The sequence below is a fragment of the Spea bombifrons genome, chromosome 2 (assembly GCF_027358695.1).
Source record: "Spea bombifrons isolate aSpeBom1 chromosome 2, aSpeBom1.2.pri, whole genome shotgun sequence".
Taxonomy (NCBI): Eukaryota; Metazoa; Chordata; class Amphibia; order Anura; family Pelobatidae; genus Spea; species Spea bombifrons.
In genome coordinates, this window is record NC_071088.1 from 81,425,319 (window position 1) to 81,445,248 (window position 19,930).

Sequence of the window (19,930 nt, forward strand, 5' to 3'; positions counted from 1 at the left end):
GCATTCGGGTTGCTCCTCAAACATAGGAGCAGTGGGTTGCTCCTATACCAGGCAAGCATTTAATTAGTCAATTGCCACATATAATAATATTATTAATCTAATTAATATATATGTATTCTTGAGATCTGCACCATGGGATATGTTTTGTTTACATGTACTAACGCTGATTAAGCGTCAAACAAAGGATCAAGAAAGTTTAAGAACTCAAGAATCCAATATTTTAATATTGAGGTATTCCCATTAATATTTGCTTAATTCACTTACTTGTCGTGTGCAATACTAGACCTTGGTCACTACTGTACGCATATGATCATAAATGGACTGCAGACTAGCACCTAGGCCAAATTGCAAATTAAATTACCTCCTTGGATTAGGTTACAGCTGTGATGTCAAAATTCAATGGGCCACTCTTCCGCAATTTACGCTGGTACACAATGCCTTCACTTTAAATACCGTATTTGCTCGATTATAAGACAAGGTTTTTTTCAGAGCAAATGCTCTGAAAAATACCCCTCGTCTTCTAATCGGGGTCGTCTTCTAATCAGACCTCAAATAGAGGTCTGATTAGGAGACTAAGATCCAGATCCCCCGCACCGCTGCAGGGGACCTGGATCCTCCTGTCTCACGCCCCCCATCATACACACACTTACCGGTGCTTCCTGCTGTGTTGCCGGGGCAGCGGGTTGACGTCTACGCGATCCGCGTAGACAACGTCCGCTGCAGCCGGAAGGAGGTGTGGCTAGCAGCGGGGGTTGTCTGCGTCCGTCGCGTAAACCTTCCCCGACTGTCAGAGATCAGAGCTCCCCGCACCGGTGCGGGGAACTCTGATCTCTGACAGCCGGGGAAAGTATACGCGACGGACGCAAACAAACCCCCCGCTGCCAACTCCACCTCATTCCGGCTGCAGCGGAAGCCGACGTCAACCCGCTGCCCCGGCTGGAAGCACCGGTAAGAGAGGGGTGAGAGAGAGAGAGAGTGTGTGTGTGTGTGTGTGTGTTAGTTAAATGGGGGTATAGGGTGTGTGTGTGTGTTAAATGGGGGCATAGGGCATTTCTGGAGTGGCGTTAAGGGGACATTTAATAGAGCACTCTGCCTCCTGAAATGCCTTATACCTCCCTATATGCCACTCTGCCCCATAATATGCATTTTAACCCCCTAAATGCCAGAATGGGATATAGGGGTATAAGGCATTTCTGGAGGCAGAGTGGCACATAGGGGGTCGAAAGGCATACCATGGGGCACAGTGGCATATAGAGGGTTAAAAGGCATATCATGGGCCACAGTGCCATATTGGAGTGGCAAGCCTGGGGGCAGATGTGCGTAACTGGGGGACAGGTTGGAAAATACAAGAAATAAAAACAAAAAAAATATTTTTCTCAATCATAGCTTTTATTAAAAAAAATAGTTTACATGAATTAACATTTACTGGTAAAACTTTTTTCCTTTGGGGTCGTCTTATATTCAGGCTTTTTCTTTTTTTCCTAAGTTAATATTCAGATTTTGGGGGGTCGTCTTATAATCGAGCAAATACGGTACATAAAACAATTATTAAAAAAGAAAAAACATATAATGCAGTATTTTTCCAGGTTCCAGGGTACAAACTGAAACTCACTTTTCCACATATTTTGTGGGCAATACAAAAATGTATAACTAGTAGGTAGAAACTTAAGAACAGGACAGATTACTTACTAGGCCACTTCTGCTTGGTCTGCCACCTACGGATGATGCCACCGAGCTTACAGAACTGATGGAAGAGCTGCTAGGGCTATGTGTCAGTGCCGACACACCCATTGCCATCCTCTTGCTTTTCTTGGCCTTGGCAGGACTTGTTGATGGGAACCCAATACGGATCACCTTGTGAATAGGAGCAAAAAGGCCAAATTTTGGTGGACATTGAAAGTACCTGGAAAATGTAAAAGTAAAGTCATCATTGCTATACATTCACTTGCAGAGTGAGAATAGGTTTACCAAGCAAGAGCTGGGAAAACATTATAGCTACCATTGCATTCACCATTACAGTTACTTCATTTTAAAGGGGAAGTTTTGGATGGCTTTGCCTCTCAACCACCACCACTTTGGCAATTCTATGATATGGTGTAGTTTGGGCTAGAAAAAACAACATACCAATGGCTAATATGCAGCTGCCTTGAAAACAGCCACAATAGCTACCGAAGTTCCATACAATGCTAGCTAATAGTAGTCAATACTCTTTGGCTTTATTAAGATGCTTTTTACATTTGAGCATACTGCCAAGCAGAGCCGCTCCACACGTAGAAGGCTCATAAGGTCTGTGGATATAGAATCCTAGATTCTGGAAGGATGGTTCCCTCAGGAGATGACTGATAACTTGTAAGGAACTCTACAAATTAGGCATGCGGCATCTCAAGCTGAGCTGAGACTGTAACAACCTGACAGTATTGCATTTTCAATTAACTCTGCAATACTCTCACCATATTATCCACTATAAAATATTGTCTAGACCAGTGATAATGAACCTATGACACACGTGTCAGTGCTGACACGCGTAGCCATTTGGGGTGACACGCGCAGGATTTCATGCGATTCATCCTCGGCTCCTGCACGGCCGCCGAGGATGAAAGAATCTGTGCTGGAGGAACGGGGGGGGGGCGCCACGTGCAGTAGCGTACCTAGCGGGGGACGGTCCGCACCGGGTGCCGCTTATCAGGGGGGTGCCAACTTGCCGGCACCCGGCACCCCTCCAGAGACGGACAGTAATGAGGAGCAGGCTCGCAAGGGAGCGGTATCGGAGGTCTTTAACAGACCTCCGGCTCCCTTGAGTGATTTTAAGCCGGTTCAAGGATCTCCCTTGAACCCGGCTTAAAATCACTCAAGGGAGCCGGAGGTCTGTTAAAGACCTCCGATACCGCTCCCTTGCGATCCGCGCGGCAACAGCTGTTGTGCGCCGGGGTTTGTTGTCAGATCCCGGCGCACAACACTGAAGCCGCGCCCACCGCTGTCCGTGCCCTCTGAACCCCGTGCCCTCGGAAGAAGACAGAAGAACTGAAGAAGAAGAGGAGCGAAGAGCAGGAAAAGGAGCTGTAAGGAGAAAAGAGGAAAGGTAGGAAAGCATACAGTGAGAGTGGATTGGTGTATGTGTGTGGATTGGTGTATGTGTGTGGATTGGTGTATGTGTGTGGATTGGTGTATGTGTGTGGATTGGTGTATGTGTGTGGATTGGTGTATGTGTGTGGATTGGTATGTGTGTGGATTGGTATGTGTGTGGATTGGTATGTGTGTGGATTGGGGTATCTGTGTGGATTGGTGTGTGTGTGGATTGGTGTATGTGTGTGGATTGGTGTATGTGTGTGGATTGGTGTATGTGTGTGGATTGGTATGTGGGGATTGGTATGTGTGTGGATTAGTATATGTGTGTGGATTGGTATATATGTGTGGATTGGTATGCGTGTGGATTGGTATATACGTGTGGATTGGTATATACGTGTGGATTGGTAAGTGTGTGAGAGTGATGGGTGTTATGCTGTACCATTTCCAATGTATTTTTCATTATATAATTATGCTCTAAAGTACATCATAACTCCCATCACTCTATACTGTTCCATACAGTGGCAGAGCTGGGAGATAGTTTAACCCCTTCGTGACAATTGCCGGTCCGGGCACGTCACTGAAAATCGTGACGATTATGACAATTGACGTGCCAGGACCGGCACGTCTTTAAACGGGTGAAAAAATCGATCCGTGATCGATTTTTTCACTCAAACGGTGTTGCTCTAATGCCTCGACATCGAGGCATTGAGCAACACCAAAAAAAACATTCCCGCCCCCCCCCCGATCGCTCCTAGGAGCAAAAAAAAAACATGTTTGAAAGACTGCACGTCTTTCAAACATGGCGGCACCCGCCGCCGAAAAACGGGTTTAGGAAGCGATCGCGAGTCGCTTCCTTTGCTTAGCTGGTGTTGCTAAGATGCCTCAGTATCGAGGCATCTTTGCAACACCTGTTTAGCAAAGGAAGCGACTCGCGATCGCTTCCTAAATGCTCAACTTACCTTCCCGGTGCCGGTGTCTTCGAAACACACGCGGTGTTTCAAGATGGCGGCGCCCATCAAGCCGGGGGGCGGAGCCTGATGACATCATCGGGGGGGGTGTTGCTGGATGTCATGGACATAAGAGTGATCATGATTTGATAAATCAAAGGCAATGTTTTCTAAATCAGTATTGGATCTGCCCCCCTCCTTCACTTGCTTCTAGTGAGGGAGAGAGACAGATCGGTGTGTTCTGGTATTTCAGGTATTCCCTAATAAAAATATATATATATTGATCCAAAGGCTCTTATAAGAGCCACCCATATAATATTAACCCCTTCATTGCCATTGATCACTGCATAAACAGTGATCTTGCATAGTGGCAATTGTTTTTGGGGTTTTTTTTTTTTTTACATTTTTTTTAACTTTTTTTTTAGGTTTTTTTAGGTTTTTTTTTTTTTTTATTATAGCCATTAACCCTTTCCTTCCCCACTATTTTTGCTGCAATTCTTACCATGCAGCGGTATACGGCTGAGGAGGCGTATGCCTTTTTGGCCACAGATTCTGAGGCCACTGATACAGCGTCAGATTTTGACGTTGGTCAGTTCACAGATACATCTAGTGATGTATCTGTGGCTGTTAGGACGCCTGCCACACGTAGTCGTGGCAGTGCACCAGAGGCATGGGTAGCGCCTAATAGGTACAAGCCAGCTATCCCTCCTTTTTCTGGAATTCCTGGCATCAATATTGATGTTACAGGATTCACTCCACTGCAATTTGTGCAGGTTTTTTTGGGAGACGATGTCTTGGGAGACATTGTCACACAAACAAACATTTATGCCCAGCAGCACCGTGCTGCTAGCCCTAATTCTTTTTGGGCAAAACAGCCATGGACTCCCATTGACGTGCCAGAATTTCTTAAATTCTGGGCACTCACAATGTTAATGGGCATTATAAAAAAGCCCTCCATCCGCTCCTACTGGAGCACCAGCCCCATCTTTAGTACCCCCATTTTTGCCCAAACTATAACTAGGCAAAGGTATGAAATGATTCTTCGTTTCATGCATTTTAGCGACAACAGCCTGTGCCCCCCTAAGGAGGACCCCCAGTTTGATAGGCTGTACAAAATCCGCCCCCTGATTACCCATCTCGCTGCCAGGTTTCCAGAGGTTTATACACCTGGAAAGAATATCTGCGTGGATGAATCCCTAATGAAATATAAAGGAAGGTTGGGATTCAAGCAGTATATTCCTTCCAAGCGCTCCAGGTATGGAGTGAAGGTGTATAAGCTCTGCGAGAGCGAGACAGGATATACTCATGCCTTCCGGGTATACGAGGGTAAGGATAGCTACCTTGACCCTCCAGGTTGCCCAGATCATCTGGGCACCAGTGCCAAGATTGTTTGGGACCTAATATTCCCCCTTATGAACAAAGGCTACCACTTGTATGTAGATAACTTCTATACAAGCGTCCCTTTGTTCAAGCTGCTGTATTGTTTCGATACGGTAGCTTGCGGTTCTATAAAAAAGAACCGCTTGGGTTTCCCACAACGCCTGGTACGAACCCGGCTAGGAAAGGGGGAGACCTCAGCTCTACGCCAAGAGGAGCTTTTGGCATTGAAGTTCAAGGACAGAAAAGAGGTGTGCATGCTGAGCACCATCCACGATGAAAGAACCGTGGAGGTTTCTGTCCGTGGCAGAGCTGGGGTCACTAGAAAGCCAGTGTGCATCAGGGCCTATAACAAGCACATGGGTGGAGTTGATCTGTCAGATCAACTCCTACAGCCCTACCTCATTATGAGGAAGACAAAGGCCTGGTACAAGAAGGTTGCAATTTATCTAATGCAAATTGCAACCTATAACGCTTTTTTGCTGCACAAAAAAGCAGACACTGGGCTGAAGCTGTCTTTTTTGCAGTTTCAGCTCGAAGTAATTTCAGGTATCTTGTACCGTGATGCACCTGGTCCCCAAGTAGTGATGGGAACCAACAGAATTGGGGCTACCCATTTTTTTTTTAAAATCCCCCCTACAGCAAAGAAGCAGAATCCCCAAAAGAGATGCAGGGTATGCTACAGCAGGGGGCAAAGAAAGGACACCACATTTTACTGTCCAGATTGCCCTGGAAAACCTGCACTCTGTGTCGGTGACTGCTTCAAGCTGTATCACACAGTTTCCCATTTTTAATTTTTTTTTTTGTTCCTGCTCCATTTTTGTATTTTTTTTTTATTTTTTGTTACATTTACTGTTTTTTAGCTTTTATTTGCTCCACCATTTTTAAGCGTTTTTATTTGCACTGTCAAGTGAACCCTGTGTCCATTCCGTGGCATGAGGGACCACTTAAGGTGCTAGATCAAATCCCTTCTTGGAGATAGGCCAGGCTTTCTTGTAACCTGTCCCTACTGATAGTTGGGTACAAGCATTTTTCTTTACCCAGATGTAAAATTCCTACTGAACTTGAATTGCTCATGTTCCAAATGTGGCCCTTTTGCCCCCAAACAATCTGACAAACCCATGCATGTGGGGTATCAATGTACTCAGGAGATGTTGCTGGACACATATCGGGGTGTTGTGTGACAGCAACATATACCAGGAGCTGTAATTTCACACCTGAAGTACAAAGTATGTGGAAAAAAAACACCAAAAACAATTACTATCCCAAACTTTGACAAGGGTTGGTGGTAGGATTAGTGCATGGAAAGGGTTAAACTATCAGCATCTAAAATACCCTGGGGTGTCTAGTTTTCAAAAATATATGGTTTGGTGGGGTAAATTTAATTTGCTGGCTTCAAAGATGCCCCAAATACCACATAGAGACAGAATTACCAGATTCAGAGAAAAATGGTTTTGAATTAGCAAAACGCTACTTGTACTTATTGCCCCATAACGTGTAGAAGAAAGCAAAAAAACATAAAAACATTGGGTATTTCTAAACTCGGGACAAATAGTAGAATCTATTTAGCAGGTTTTTTCAGTAGTTTTTTATGATGAATAAAAGATTTTTCAAATAAAAGTGAGAAAATGTGGTTTTTTTTCAATTTTTCGTCATATTTTATTATTTTTATTATAGGAAATTACATCATATGAAAAAAATTTTGGTGTCTGAAGAAAGCCCTTCTTGTCCTGAAAAAAACAATATATAACTTGTGTGGGTTTAGTAAATGGGTTAAGAGAAAATTACAGCTAAACACAAACACCGCAGAAACGATAAAACAGCCATTGTCACAAAGGGTACAAAAAGTAAAATCAGCCTTTGTCACGAAGGGGTTAAACTATAAATTGCGCAAAATTATGTTTTTTTGTCGAAGTGACACACCACGCGAGTTATGCTCGATTTTTTGCCGATTTTTGACACACCACGCCAAAAAGGTTGCCCATCACTGGTCTAGACAGTAAGCACGCTACAAAACTATTCCATCAAATTATACACAACTGCTGTCATGGAGGCATACTATAACCAAAACTAACCAAGTCCCAGAGTCCTATATGAAATAGCAATGTCTATTTGAAGGCTATAACTCCCATCATCTTTAAAGTTAAATATATAGTAAGCATAAGTGTACTCCATGTTTACACTTCATTCCCTTTGGATATTTGCCAACAACTGATGACATCTTCAGTCAAGTAAAAAAGATCAAACATCATAAATGCTTTAATTCTTATATAATAGTGAGTTGTGTGTTCTCTGGTATCCTCCTTTGAGCTTTTAGTTGAATTTTCATTATATATTAACAAAACTAGTGATGACTCAGAATAGAGGATGACTACTCATAATAGAGCATGTGATCTGCCAGTGGGAAGTATTTTAAATACATTTAGTACCTTAGTCCCTTATATATACGGTATGTTTATGGAAAATAAAGTTCCAGTGAGTACAGGCTGTATATCAAAGACTGCCAAAAGACATAAACAAGCTGTTTTAGGATACCCACCCATTACAACATATGCAGTGTTTCTCCACGAAGGAATCTTTTCCACTTAAAGCAAATAGTATTATTCTGTCACCATGTAATGTCCATCTGCATGGAAAATGTCACGCCACTGAATACAAAATTACCCATGAACTTCTTTGTGTTGGGCTTCTCTGATGTTAAAACACGCATCTCGACCATCAGCTTAATATTTTTTTCTCAAAGTACCGTATTTGCTCGATTATAAGACGACCCTGATTATAAGACGACCCCCCAAAATCTGAATATTAACTTAGGAAAAAAAGAAAAAGCCTGAATATAAGACGACCCTAAAGGAAAAAAGTTTTACCAGGAAATGTTAATTCATGTAAACTATTTTTTTTAATAAAAGCTATGATTGAGAAAAATATTTTTTTTTTGTTTTTATTTCTTGTATTTTCCAACCTGTCCCCCAGTTACGCACATCTGCCCCCAGGCTTGCCACACCAATATGGCACTGTGGCCCATGATATGCCTTTTAACCCTCTATATGCCACTGTGCCCCATGGTATGCCTTTTGACCCCCTATGTGCCACCCTGCCTCCAGAAATGCCTTATACCCCTATATCCCATTCTGGCATTTAGGGGGTTAAAATGCATATTATGGGGCAGAGTGGCATATAGGGAGGTATAAGGCATTCCAGGAGGCAGAGTGGCATTAAGGGAGTTAAAAGGCATTATATAGAGCACTCTGCCTCCAGAAATGCCTTATACCCCTATATGCCACTCTGGCATTTAGGGGATTAAAAGGCATATTATGGGGCAGAGTGGCATATAGGGAGGTATAAGGCATTTCAGGAGGCAGAGTGCACTATTAAATGCCCCCTTAACGCCACTCTGCCTCCTGAAATGCCTTATACCTCCCTATATGCCACTCTGCCCCATAATATGCCTTTTAACCCCCTAAGTGCCAGAGTGGCATATAGGGGTGTAAAGCATTCCAGAAATGCCCTACACACACACACACACACACACACACACACACACACACACACACACACACACACACACACACACACACACACACACACACACACACACACACTTACCGGTGCTTCCAATTTCCTGCTGTATTGCCGGGCCAGCGGGTTGACGTCTCATTCCGCGGCAGCCGGAAGGAGGTGGAGTTGGCAGCGGGGGTTTGTATGCGTCCGTCGCAAATACCTTCCCCGGCTGTCAGAGATCAGGAACTCTTGAACTCTGATCTCTGACAGTCGGGGAAGGTATTTGCGACGGACGCATACAAACCCCCGCTGCCAACTTCACCTCCGGAAGCACCGGTAAGTGTGTGTGTGTGGGGGGGCGACGACAGGAGGATCCAGGTCCCCTGCAGCGGTGCGGGGGATCTGGATCTTAGTCTCCTAATCAGACCTCTATTTGAGGTCTGATTAGAAGACGACCCCGATTATAAGACGAGGGGTATTTTTCAGAGCATTTGCTCTGAAAAAAACCTCGTCTTATAATCGAGCAAATACGGTACATCTCGTCTGTATTGGCTGTTTCCCAAATGCAATGAGAAGCCTGTCCAAAAGGTTTTGGAGTGTGTCTGTGGGAATTTGTGTCCATTTAATCAAAAGAGCATTTAGCATTGATGTTGGACAAGAAGTCCTGGCTCACAATCGGTGTTCAAATTCACCCCAAAGATGTTCAATGGGGTTAATTGACTAAGTTTGTGAATCCATGAAAGGGACACAGTGATGCTGGAACAAGAAAAGGCCATCCCCAAACTGGCGCCACAAAGTTGAAAGCATACAATTGTCTTAAATGTCTTTGTATGGTATAGCATGAACATTACCCTTAACTGGGTCTAGGAAATTCATTTTGCGCTACTCTATTCTGCTACACTACAGGTCATTATCAGACTAAGTGCAATCATGTCTGGCAGCGCAACCTCCTACAATAACCTCTTCTTCTTCTTCATCAGGGCAATTTCTCTTTTACGTGTAACCAAAAAACACTTCTAACTACAATTTCAGCCTGAAAAGGCAGCTTTATCAATATAGTTCCATAATAACTCAGAATGGGGAAGAAAGGGGATTTAACTGACTTTGAACGTGGCATGGTTGTTGGTGCCAGACGGGCTGGTCTGGGTATTTCAGAAACTCCTGATCTACTGGGATTTACAAGCACAACCATCTCTAGTGTTCACAGAGAATGGTCCAGAAAAGAGAAAATATCCAGTGAGCAGCAGTTGTGTGGACGAGAATGCCTTGTTGATGTCAGAGGTCAGAGGAGAATGGGCAGACAGGTTCGAGATGACAGAAAGGCAACAGTAACTCAAATAACCACTCGTTACAACCAAGGTATGCAGAATACCATCTCTGAATGCACAACACGTCGAACCTTGAAGCAGATGAGCCACAGCAGCAGAAGACCACACCAGGTGTCATTCCTGTCGGCTAAGAACAGGAAACTGAGGCTACAATTCACACAGGCTCACCAAAATTGGACAATGGAAGAGTGGAAGAACGTTGCCTGGTCTGATGAGTCTCGATTCCAGCTGCGACATTCAGATGGCAGGGTCAAATTTTTGATGTAAAAAACATGAAAGCTTTGGCCCAACCCACTCAATTAAAGTCTCTTTTGATATACAGCCTGGTATTTACTTCGGTTGTTGCACTTAACCGCTTAAGGAAGAAGACAGCCTGACCTATTTTTTTTTTAATTCAAAGGATGTTTATTTACTTTTCCTCTGTATTGTTCCCTGGTATATTCATTCCTTATTACTTAGATATGTTCCTGGCTTGGATTTGTACTTCTTCTTAATTAAGCCAACGCATTTATGCAAGTAGATTTTTAAAATCTAGACCCATTTTGCAGTGTATGCTTGCTTAACAATTATAAATGCATTAATAGAAATTATATTATGTTTAGTTTTTGACCAGACAACATACCTGTGCAAACAAGTGTACGTGTGATATGTGAAAAACCTGGTGAGAATGATTTACTATGTTCCCGGCATACCTGGTTCCTGCCACTGCACCGTCGTTCTTGCCCAAAGGCTCATCTAACTCAACTCCACACCATTCACCCTTTGCAAAATCCGTCTCTCCCACGTAGCGAACCACTCCGGTCTTTGTACCACCAACCTGCAAGCCATGATTAAGGGAAATTAACAGCTTTAATGCCATTGAATATTAAATAAAATTGGCATTATAATAATGAGAGAGTTGGATAAATCAGACACAAAACACATATAGAAAGTAGCTAATTCAAGTCAAACGTGTTCTTAAAATTGAAACTAAGATGTTCATTAAAATATCTTGTACGCAGCCATTTAGTTTAATATTAATAACACACAGTAAACTTTAGCAAAAGCAGTGTGTAGTAGTATGTAGAGAATCATGTTGGTTTTATTTGTCATTTTATTGTACACGACAAAAGGAAATATACTGAAACTTTTTAGAATACAACAAAGTCAATTCTTGTGTATAAAACACACATTACAGTCAGTCACAAAAAAACCTTAAAAAAGGTATCAAATTGTGAATTTAAACTTCCAACCAGGTGCCTTTCTGTGTCAAATGTGATTTACTAAACAATGATGTATGATGCAAAGCGCTAAACAATTTGTTTTTTCATTTACACATACAGTGCATGTTCCAAACACTTTCAAATAATTATTTCCAAATAATCACGTGGATTATTGACTCAGACCTTGTAATGAGTTACATATTCATGCTTACCCCTTACCAACTTTCATCAGTCTTGTGGACCTGTACATCCACCTTGCCAGTTACATTGTCAATGTATAGCTTAACTATATATCTTTTCCACTAAAGCCAAAGAGGGACACTTTCGATTTAGCGGGTATGGTCTGAAGCATGGCTGTTGGCTTGGGTCCAAAAGAGGGACATTTGGGATATGTATATATGAAGGAAACACTGAAGGAGCTTAAACAATACATTTCCGTTCCTTTTGCTAATTATAGTAAGAAGGTTGGAGAAAAATTGTAATTACCTACTCAGAATTTTAGATAAACTTTAAGATTTTGGTTGACTCTTAGGTAGAACTACAAATACTTTAGCAGGCTGGAGACAAAGGCATTATAATTGCTGTCTGTACTATTATCACACCAACACAAAAGCACAGTAACGTCTTGCAGAGATTATGCGCACAGATTGACAGTCTCGGCTTTGTACAGTTTCAAAGTTAAGAAGTGACAGAATCTGCTAACAGTTTAATTCTCAATACCTTTTTGATGTGGCTAATGAGACCATAGTGTTAGGATGATTTGCTCTCAGCTAAGAGTAAGAGGATACCGCATTAAAATTAAATAAATGTGGATGCCTTGCCGCACATTGTTCAGCTGGATCGTTTAAAAAAGGACTGTCCTTACAGCTAAGAGGAAACAAAGACAATGTGCTTGCAACACATGCTGAAACTGCTAATTCATTGTATTTCTATCATTAAAATGAGTGCATAAAGGTAATAATGTTTAATCCGTTCAGTGTAAGTCTAGATCATTTCCCATTTTCTCATGATATTATTGACATGGCTTCAGAGTATGGCTTCTGGTGCCAGTGTGTCCCCAAGTCTTATTTTATATATTGACATAAATGCCACGTTCAGGGCCAGACTGGGGATGACCTAGCGGCCTTGGCACTTTAGGGCACACGTTTTTCTACTAAGACCGAGAGCAGCCCCACGTATCCATCCATTGACCACACACCACAGGACCAGGTATGCTGCTGGGGCAGTACCATAGTTAAGAATCCAGTCCTACCAGCCACAGGCCCAGGTACAGCAACATTTCCACATTCACTTATTATTTCCCACTCCTAATGTATTATCACACAAATAGAGCTATAATTTGTTAAAGAATACAGCAGACTGAAAAGACCCCCTCCCTCCAAAGGACTAGTTATAAGCTGTTCAATGTTTGAAAAAAATACCCCCTTACATTCAAAATGACCAAAGAAAGACACTTGCTTTAGGGGTATGGATAGAGGGAAAAGGAGCAAATCTTTACTAATGCTATTTATGTGACTGTGACCTACTGACTAATATAAACACTGGATTTGATTTATAATTTAGTTTGTGAACACATTTCTTTACACGTTGTAACTTTAAGGGTTGTAGAACAATGTGATACACTCATATCCATCAAATATTCTGAGCTCCTAGGAAAGAGAGACATCAAGGATAGGATGAGAGACAAAGGGATTTGTGAGCCAAATAGTAACTGTGAACCTAAAAAAGAACACTAAGAATTTGGCCTATATTAGCTATAGGCTAATAACGGCAAACCAGCACATATTACGCTTTAAATGTGCTTTATGAATGATTACTGGTACTATTATTACCAGAAAAGTCAAATCTGGTCATCCAAAGAGCAGATAGAAAGGTATCATGATATTTTGTATGCGTTTTATTCAAGTAAAACAATCCCAATCTGAGGCATATCATTTATTGTTTGCATTTTGTACCACATAGGCACAATTTGAGATAACCATTATATTTTTTAATGTAAAATAAATATAATGGTAGTTAAAGTGAGGGGCAATGGTGCTACAGTAGATACACCAATATCTCGGTTCAAAAGATAAGTGAAACAAAAGACTCTTAAGGCTTACCCAGGCCCATTTAAAGAGACCTGACCGAACACCCTATATCCATAGAGGTTTTAAGAAATATCTTGTATATATGTTACCTAGATGCTAACTTATGAATACCCATGACCGGTCTTTGGCCTCTTGCCTTTGTGGGTGCCTGTGAGTACCTAAAATCTTCTGTCTTTAAAATATTGTTCTCACTTTGGATTATGTGCACATAAACTTTCAAACTCTGTAACAATCCCTAAATCATCATAAGGACCACCTTGCAAAGGTCAATGGACCAAAATTTAAGAATGACTACAGTACAACATTATTAGAATATCAGTAGCAGAATCGACTCTTCAAGCCTATGCTTTTGAATAAAATACAGGTTAAATGTACATTACTCCAGGAGTCTGAGGTCAATGTGTCATTGTTTAAATCATATGCAAAATATCTCATTTCAATAAAAGCCTCCCAGATACTTATTCATAATATTCCTCAATGAAATCATATTGACACTATGGAACATATATTCATTCCACTAAATGACATATTTCTGGAAATCTTGACTCACCAAAACACGATCTCCAATCCGTAAATCTTTGTCACCTTTTTTAACTGACCCACTGTCTGAAAGATTTGATCCCTATTCATTTCCTGTTTTTATAGTGTTGTTTAGCACACTTTCTCGGAGTGGAACGATGCGTGTAGTTAGAGGTGGGGTGGCAGTTCCAGAATGCAGGGACAAGTTTTGTGTAGTCAATGATTCCACAGAATGAGAATCACTTCCTGCACCATCTGCCACAGGCTGGCGAGTCAACTTGGATGGACGAGTAAAAATCCCCTGTAATGGTTGACATTCAAAATAGCGAACTCCACCAACCGATCCATCATTCTTTCCTACTGGGTCATCCAGAACAACTCCTGCCCACTGTCCTGGGGCAAATTGGGTTTCTCCCAAGTATTGTACCACTCCAGACTTTACTCCATTGACCCATACACGTTCACCAACCACAAAGTCTCCCAAGAACTCATCTCCAACCTCAGTGATCTTTGAACTTGATTTTTCTGCACCAACTGAAGAGGTAGATCCCTGTTTATGCAATGGAGAACCTGTGTGCAACAAGCAAGGCAATATTAACAAACAAACAAACATTTATAGGCATGCTTATCAATCCTGTAGCCTTTATGTGGAAGTTACAATTATCCTGTGATAATTGGGGTTTAAGTTAAACTATGGTGCCAGACAGGTTTTTTAGAAATCAGAAGGATACATTGATTAAGATTAAGGAAATAGTTTAATGTCTCATATATCTCCATTCACAGCTTTTTACTATCTAATGCATGTTTTACCTATAAATAAACAAATAAAAATAATTTGTCTTGTAAAAACACTGCAGCAAACTGCCCATAACTCCATCAGTTTTTACCACCACCTTTGGCTGTGCACTGGTAAGTAAGAGATGTGTTTGGTCAAATGCATCTTATGCAAGCCACAGAGGTAGAGTTCAGAAAAAGAGAGCAAATGTATAGGGGCAGCTCTAATGAATCACTCCATGTATTTGCAAGGGGTAAGAAAAACACATTAATTTAAAGTGGACACTCAGTTGTCATATGTATTAAATTGCATATGATATTTGCCATGTCCTTGTAAAGGGACACTCCAGCCATCATATGCACTTTAGACTTTTGTGGTGTTCTTCTTGCCCTCTAGCTCCACTATATAACCAAATGTATGTGGACTGTTGGATACACAAGTGACCCTACAGGGCCCATATGTCATTGCCAGTGTTTGATTACTCCTTTATGACTTTAGGAGTTAGTGTTGTGTCCTGTAAAACATGAACACACTACCACAAGGATTTAATAGGACATCCTGAGCTTTTGCATTCTATGACAGCCTAGCTCCTTCCCAGAATAAGTGTTTAGGTGGTGTGAATGCTGGCGCCTGCATTAGACACTCTGCACACTCTGCACAGACCCTGCTGGGGTCTCTGGTAACCCACTGACAGCTGATCACACATACTGTTATCAGGAATGCAGAACCGAGTTTCTGCATCACTGTGTTCTAGAGTGAGATTTTAGTGAGTTGGGGACAAACGGAGTCTCTCAGCCTTTTAGATAAAATCAAGCGAATACCTGTGAGAATGGGAACATGTGGTCCTCTCGCCTTATGGCTGAGGGGGCGATGATTTGATATATAGAATGCACGTGTGATGGAAAACCGGGTTGCCAGGTTGCGCTTTTTCTTCCAGGGTCCCAGTAGAACTTTGTTGCTACTCACTGCTGTAGCAAAGTGATATAGTTTTTTTAGGGAGTAGTTTATCCTACATAAATCCAGTTGATGCTTGGCATTATGCTATGGGGAAGGGTGACCAGTGAAACCAGTGAGTGCCCACTCAGTCCATGTTATTCTAAAGGGGTCAGTATAGGCTTGATTGTGTTTATTAAAAAAAACAATACATAGAGCTAAAACACTTTATTGTAGCTCAAGGGCAAACATCAACAGCCATACCAAGTATATGTGTCAGGCCTCATCCAGGCTGCAGTGCTGTATGTCTTTAGTTTCCCTAGTCCTTGCTACAGTTCTCTCTTTGCCGTAATCCATTCCTGGATTTTCCTATGCTCTGTCCTGTACTTCTGATTCCTTGATTCCAGTCTTGCTCTTTGCTTTAGCTCTGTTCCCTTTATAAGGTGTACCCCACCCACGTGTTCTGTTTGTCTCAGTCATCAGTCTAAAGGTTTAGATTCAATGTTTGGTTTCAGTTTATTAGTGATTCAGTAAGCAGGGTTTAGCGTTAGGACCCACCCTCATTGGAGTACGTTGGCGTAGTGGTGGGCTAAGCATACTATGGCCATAAGATGTGACAGATTTTCCAATAGTTGTCATACAGTCCTAGGCTAGTTCCTGTATTTATGTGTGTCAGTCTGTTATGTAACGTGTATCCCCTGTAGAGGGGTGTCCTGTCCTGTATCCCCAGTAGAGGGGTGTCCTGTTCATGTCAGATCTTGAGTATTCCTTGTCTTGTTCCCTGTGGTACCCTGTATTATGTATATCTTGTCTGGTTATGTTTCTTGCTTGGTCTCGCTGTCCCTTGCTTCTTTCTCTGTTCCCCTTGCTTGCTATGTTTCTCCTGTACTCTGCTTAGCTTTCCATACTCCCAGCCTGCAGGTGCCTGCAGGATATCTCCAAATTCTGGTTAACATCAGATGCTATATCAGGACGCTGGTATGTGGCTGTAAAACCCTAGATGCCCACTCGGGCATCAGGCCCTGTCCTACTCCGCTACTGCGCAATAACTCCTGCACTCCATCTTTGGGCACTCTGGGTCATTACACTCGTCTGTATGGACCCAGTTTGTGACAATATGCAGACATAACATGTGTAGTGTCAGTAATACTAAAAACTGTACACCATGAAAGTACTCTACTGTGTTGCAGCACGGCACCAACAATCATTTATACATTCATGTGAAATAATATTAGAAAGAAGCAATAGCTGTCATGACAAAACATGTAAACAGTCACAGGGGCACAAAAATGTTGGTATTATGGTAGGAATGGTACCTGTGGAAAAGGAAGTAGGGATAGGAAAAGAAATATCACAAATATCCAAAGGATTGAGGGGATCAGATGAAATGTGGTGTGGGGGTTAGTCCTCCTCTCCATAGGCGTCGCTACAGGGGGGGAGGCAGTGGGGCAATTGCCCCCCCTAGATTATTCATTTCCCCCCTTTTGCCCCCCCACCAAATTTGAGTAGAGAAGAATAATGACACAATATGCAAGAGAAGAAAGTTGTTGCCCCAGCTATATTCACATAGTGAAAAAAAAAAGAAATGGCATTAGCTATGATAACGTTGATGGATTTTACAGCATGCTGGTCTTTCACTGATTTCCAGTCAAGCAGTGACAGGCATGGCTTTACCATATTATACAATGTATCTGGGGAGGAAAACTTTCGGTAATTGTCTAACAATATCTTTTTCATCCAGGAAACAAATAATGCACTGGGTGCAAATTAGTGAAAAGGTGTACCTAGTCAATGTGTGTGTGACATATTGTAATCCTACAAGAAAAGCACAAAATATTGCAAATACCTAGAGGTTAAAGAGCCATTTCAGACTTCTTTTTGGATCTTGATACATTTTCCCTTATTGTGACAGAACCCCTACATTGGAAAACCCAAAAAGAGAAAATATAGCAGTTCTTCACTGTAAAACATACTGTGACAGAATGACCTGTCATACAGGGGCCCAAGGTACTCAGAGATGGCTCCAGCCTGGCTGCCAAACAGGCAGGAACTCCATTGTGTAAACTAATCCTATTAACAGGATTGCTGCCAGGACGAGATTCAGTAGCTAAAGGGGATTAAAGGTTGGGTTGTCTACATGTACCTGTTTATCATTGTTAATTTATGTTAATTAAGTTCTGTGGCTATATGAGTCCATGTTTTACAACAATAAACTGTTCATTCCTGCTGTATTCAATTTAAGGTAGTTGTGTCTAGGGCTGCAACTAACGATTATATTAATAATCGATTAGTTGGGCGATTTATTTTTTCGATTAATTGGATAAAAAAATGCAATTTTTTTAAAATTTTAAATAATGTAATAAAAAACGTACAATTTACACTTTCATCTCTTTATCGCAATGGCCTCTCTCTATTCACCTTCTTATTTTACTGACATAATAATAAAAGCTACAAGAACCCAAACACAGTGTTTCTCAAACTAAGTTTTAATACAAAGTTATTAGTAAATATTAATTCATATGTGTTACTCACCTGTCCCCGGTTCCCACGCTGCCGCAACAGCCGCCGAGCAGGATAGGGAGACCCTCCTCCACCGCACGGCCACCTCCACAGCAGCCGCCACGAAGGAGAGGGAGACCCCCCTCCACCACACGGCCACCTCCGCAGCAGCCGCCACGAAGGAGAGGGAGAACCCCCCCACCACACGGCCACCTCCGCAGCAGCCGCCACGAAGGAGAGGGAGAACCCCCCCACCGCACGGCCACCTCCGCAGCAGCCGCCACAAAGGAGAAGGAGACCCCCCTCCACCGTACGGCCACCTCCGCAGCAGCAGCTGCCAGGAAGGAGAGGGAGACCCCCCTCCACCGCACGGTCACTTCTGCTGCCATCCTCTGAAGTGCCGCGCAGGAGAGGCAGACCTCCTCGTACACGGCGTCCTGCTTCTGGCGAACTCCCTAACTGCAGGGCTTTATGAAGGGAGACAACGCCACACTCAAAATGGTCGCGATTCACGGACACCGGAAGTGATGTCATGATGGGATGATGGGAGATTAGGACTTCCTCCGCGGTTCCCCATTTAAACCTCTCAGACCAGCTACACCTTGCCTTCTGATGGTCGTCTATGCCTTGTGCTAGTGCCCAGATAGCGTTTACCTTCCTGATTCCTGTGTTCGGCAACACGGACTGTTTGCTAAATTAGAGAAGTGCGTCTTCGAGACTCGTAAAGTGATGTTTTTGGGATACATTATCACGCCTGAGGGGTTCGACATGATGGACCCATCAAAGGTACAAGCAATCAAGGACTGGCCGCAGCCTGTGAGCCTCAAGGCTCTTCAACGTTTTCTTGGATTTGCCAACTATTATCGGCTTTTTCTTCGAAATTACTCCAAGATTGTTGCACCCTTAACAGACTTGACAAAGAAAGGTGCCAAAGTCGCAGAGTGGTCGCCTGAGGCGGTGTCAGCGTTTGCCCTTCTCAAGGATAGATTCACGTCGGCCCCGGTGCTACGGCATCCCAACCCCCACCTACCGTTCGTCCTGGAGGTGGATGCTTCTGAATCTGGGGTTGGAGCTGTACTCTCTCAACGAGCATCGTACAGTGGACCGGTGCACCCATGTGGGTGTCAGCCTGGCTCTGGAGGAGTGGCGTCACCTGCTGGAGGGAGCTTCTGTACTTGATTTTGACCGATCATAAGAACCTCCAGTACATGGAATCTGCTAAATGCCTCAATCTGCGTCAGGCCAGATGGGCTTTGTTCCTATCCCGATTTCCATTCGTGCTGACAAACCGTCCGGGTTCAAAGAACACCAAGGCAGATGCATTATCTCGCATGCACACACAACCGGAGGAGGAGAGTAGGGAACCTGAACCTATTATTCCTTCTGCCAAAGTCATCGATGCCATTCGATTATGTGGCTACACTCCCCTCCTGGATCGCATTTCCCGTTCTCAAGGACAAGCTCTGGCTTCCTTACCTCCAGGGAGACTATTTGTGTCTCCTAGTTTGCGTACTCCTGTACTACGTACGCTCCATGGCACCAGAACCTCGGGACATTCTGGAGTGGCGCGCACTAAGGATCTGATTTCTCTGACTTTTTGGTGGCCCCACTGCACCAAATCATGCACCAAATGCGCTGCCAACAAGTCCTGCCGCACACGTCCTGCTGGGCTTCTGCGGCCGCTTCCCTGTCC

At 42.9% G+C, this 19,930-nt stretch overlaps 1 non-coding gene and 1 pseudogene across 1 annotated transcript; one reads left to right on the top strand and one right to left on the bottom strand.

Moving 5' to 3' along the window:
- Positions 1-1,665: 1,665 nt before the first annotated feature.
- Positions 1,666-18,771, bottom strand: LOC128473728 (CAP-Gly domain-containing linker protein 2-like; annotated as a pseudogene).
- Positions 6,289-6,418, top strand: LOC128476070 (small nucleolar RNA SNORA35). Its single transcript, XR_008347096.1, has one exon. It is a non-coding gene; the product is annotated as a small nucleolar RNA SNORA35 (small nucleolar RNA).
- Positions 18,772-19,930: the final 1,159 nt, after the last annotated feature.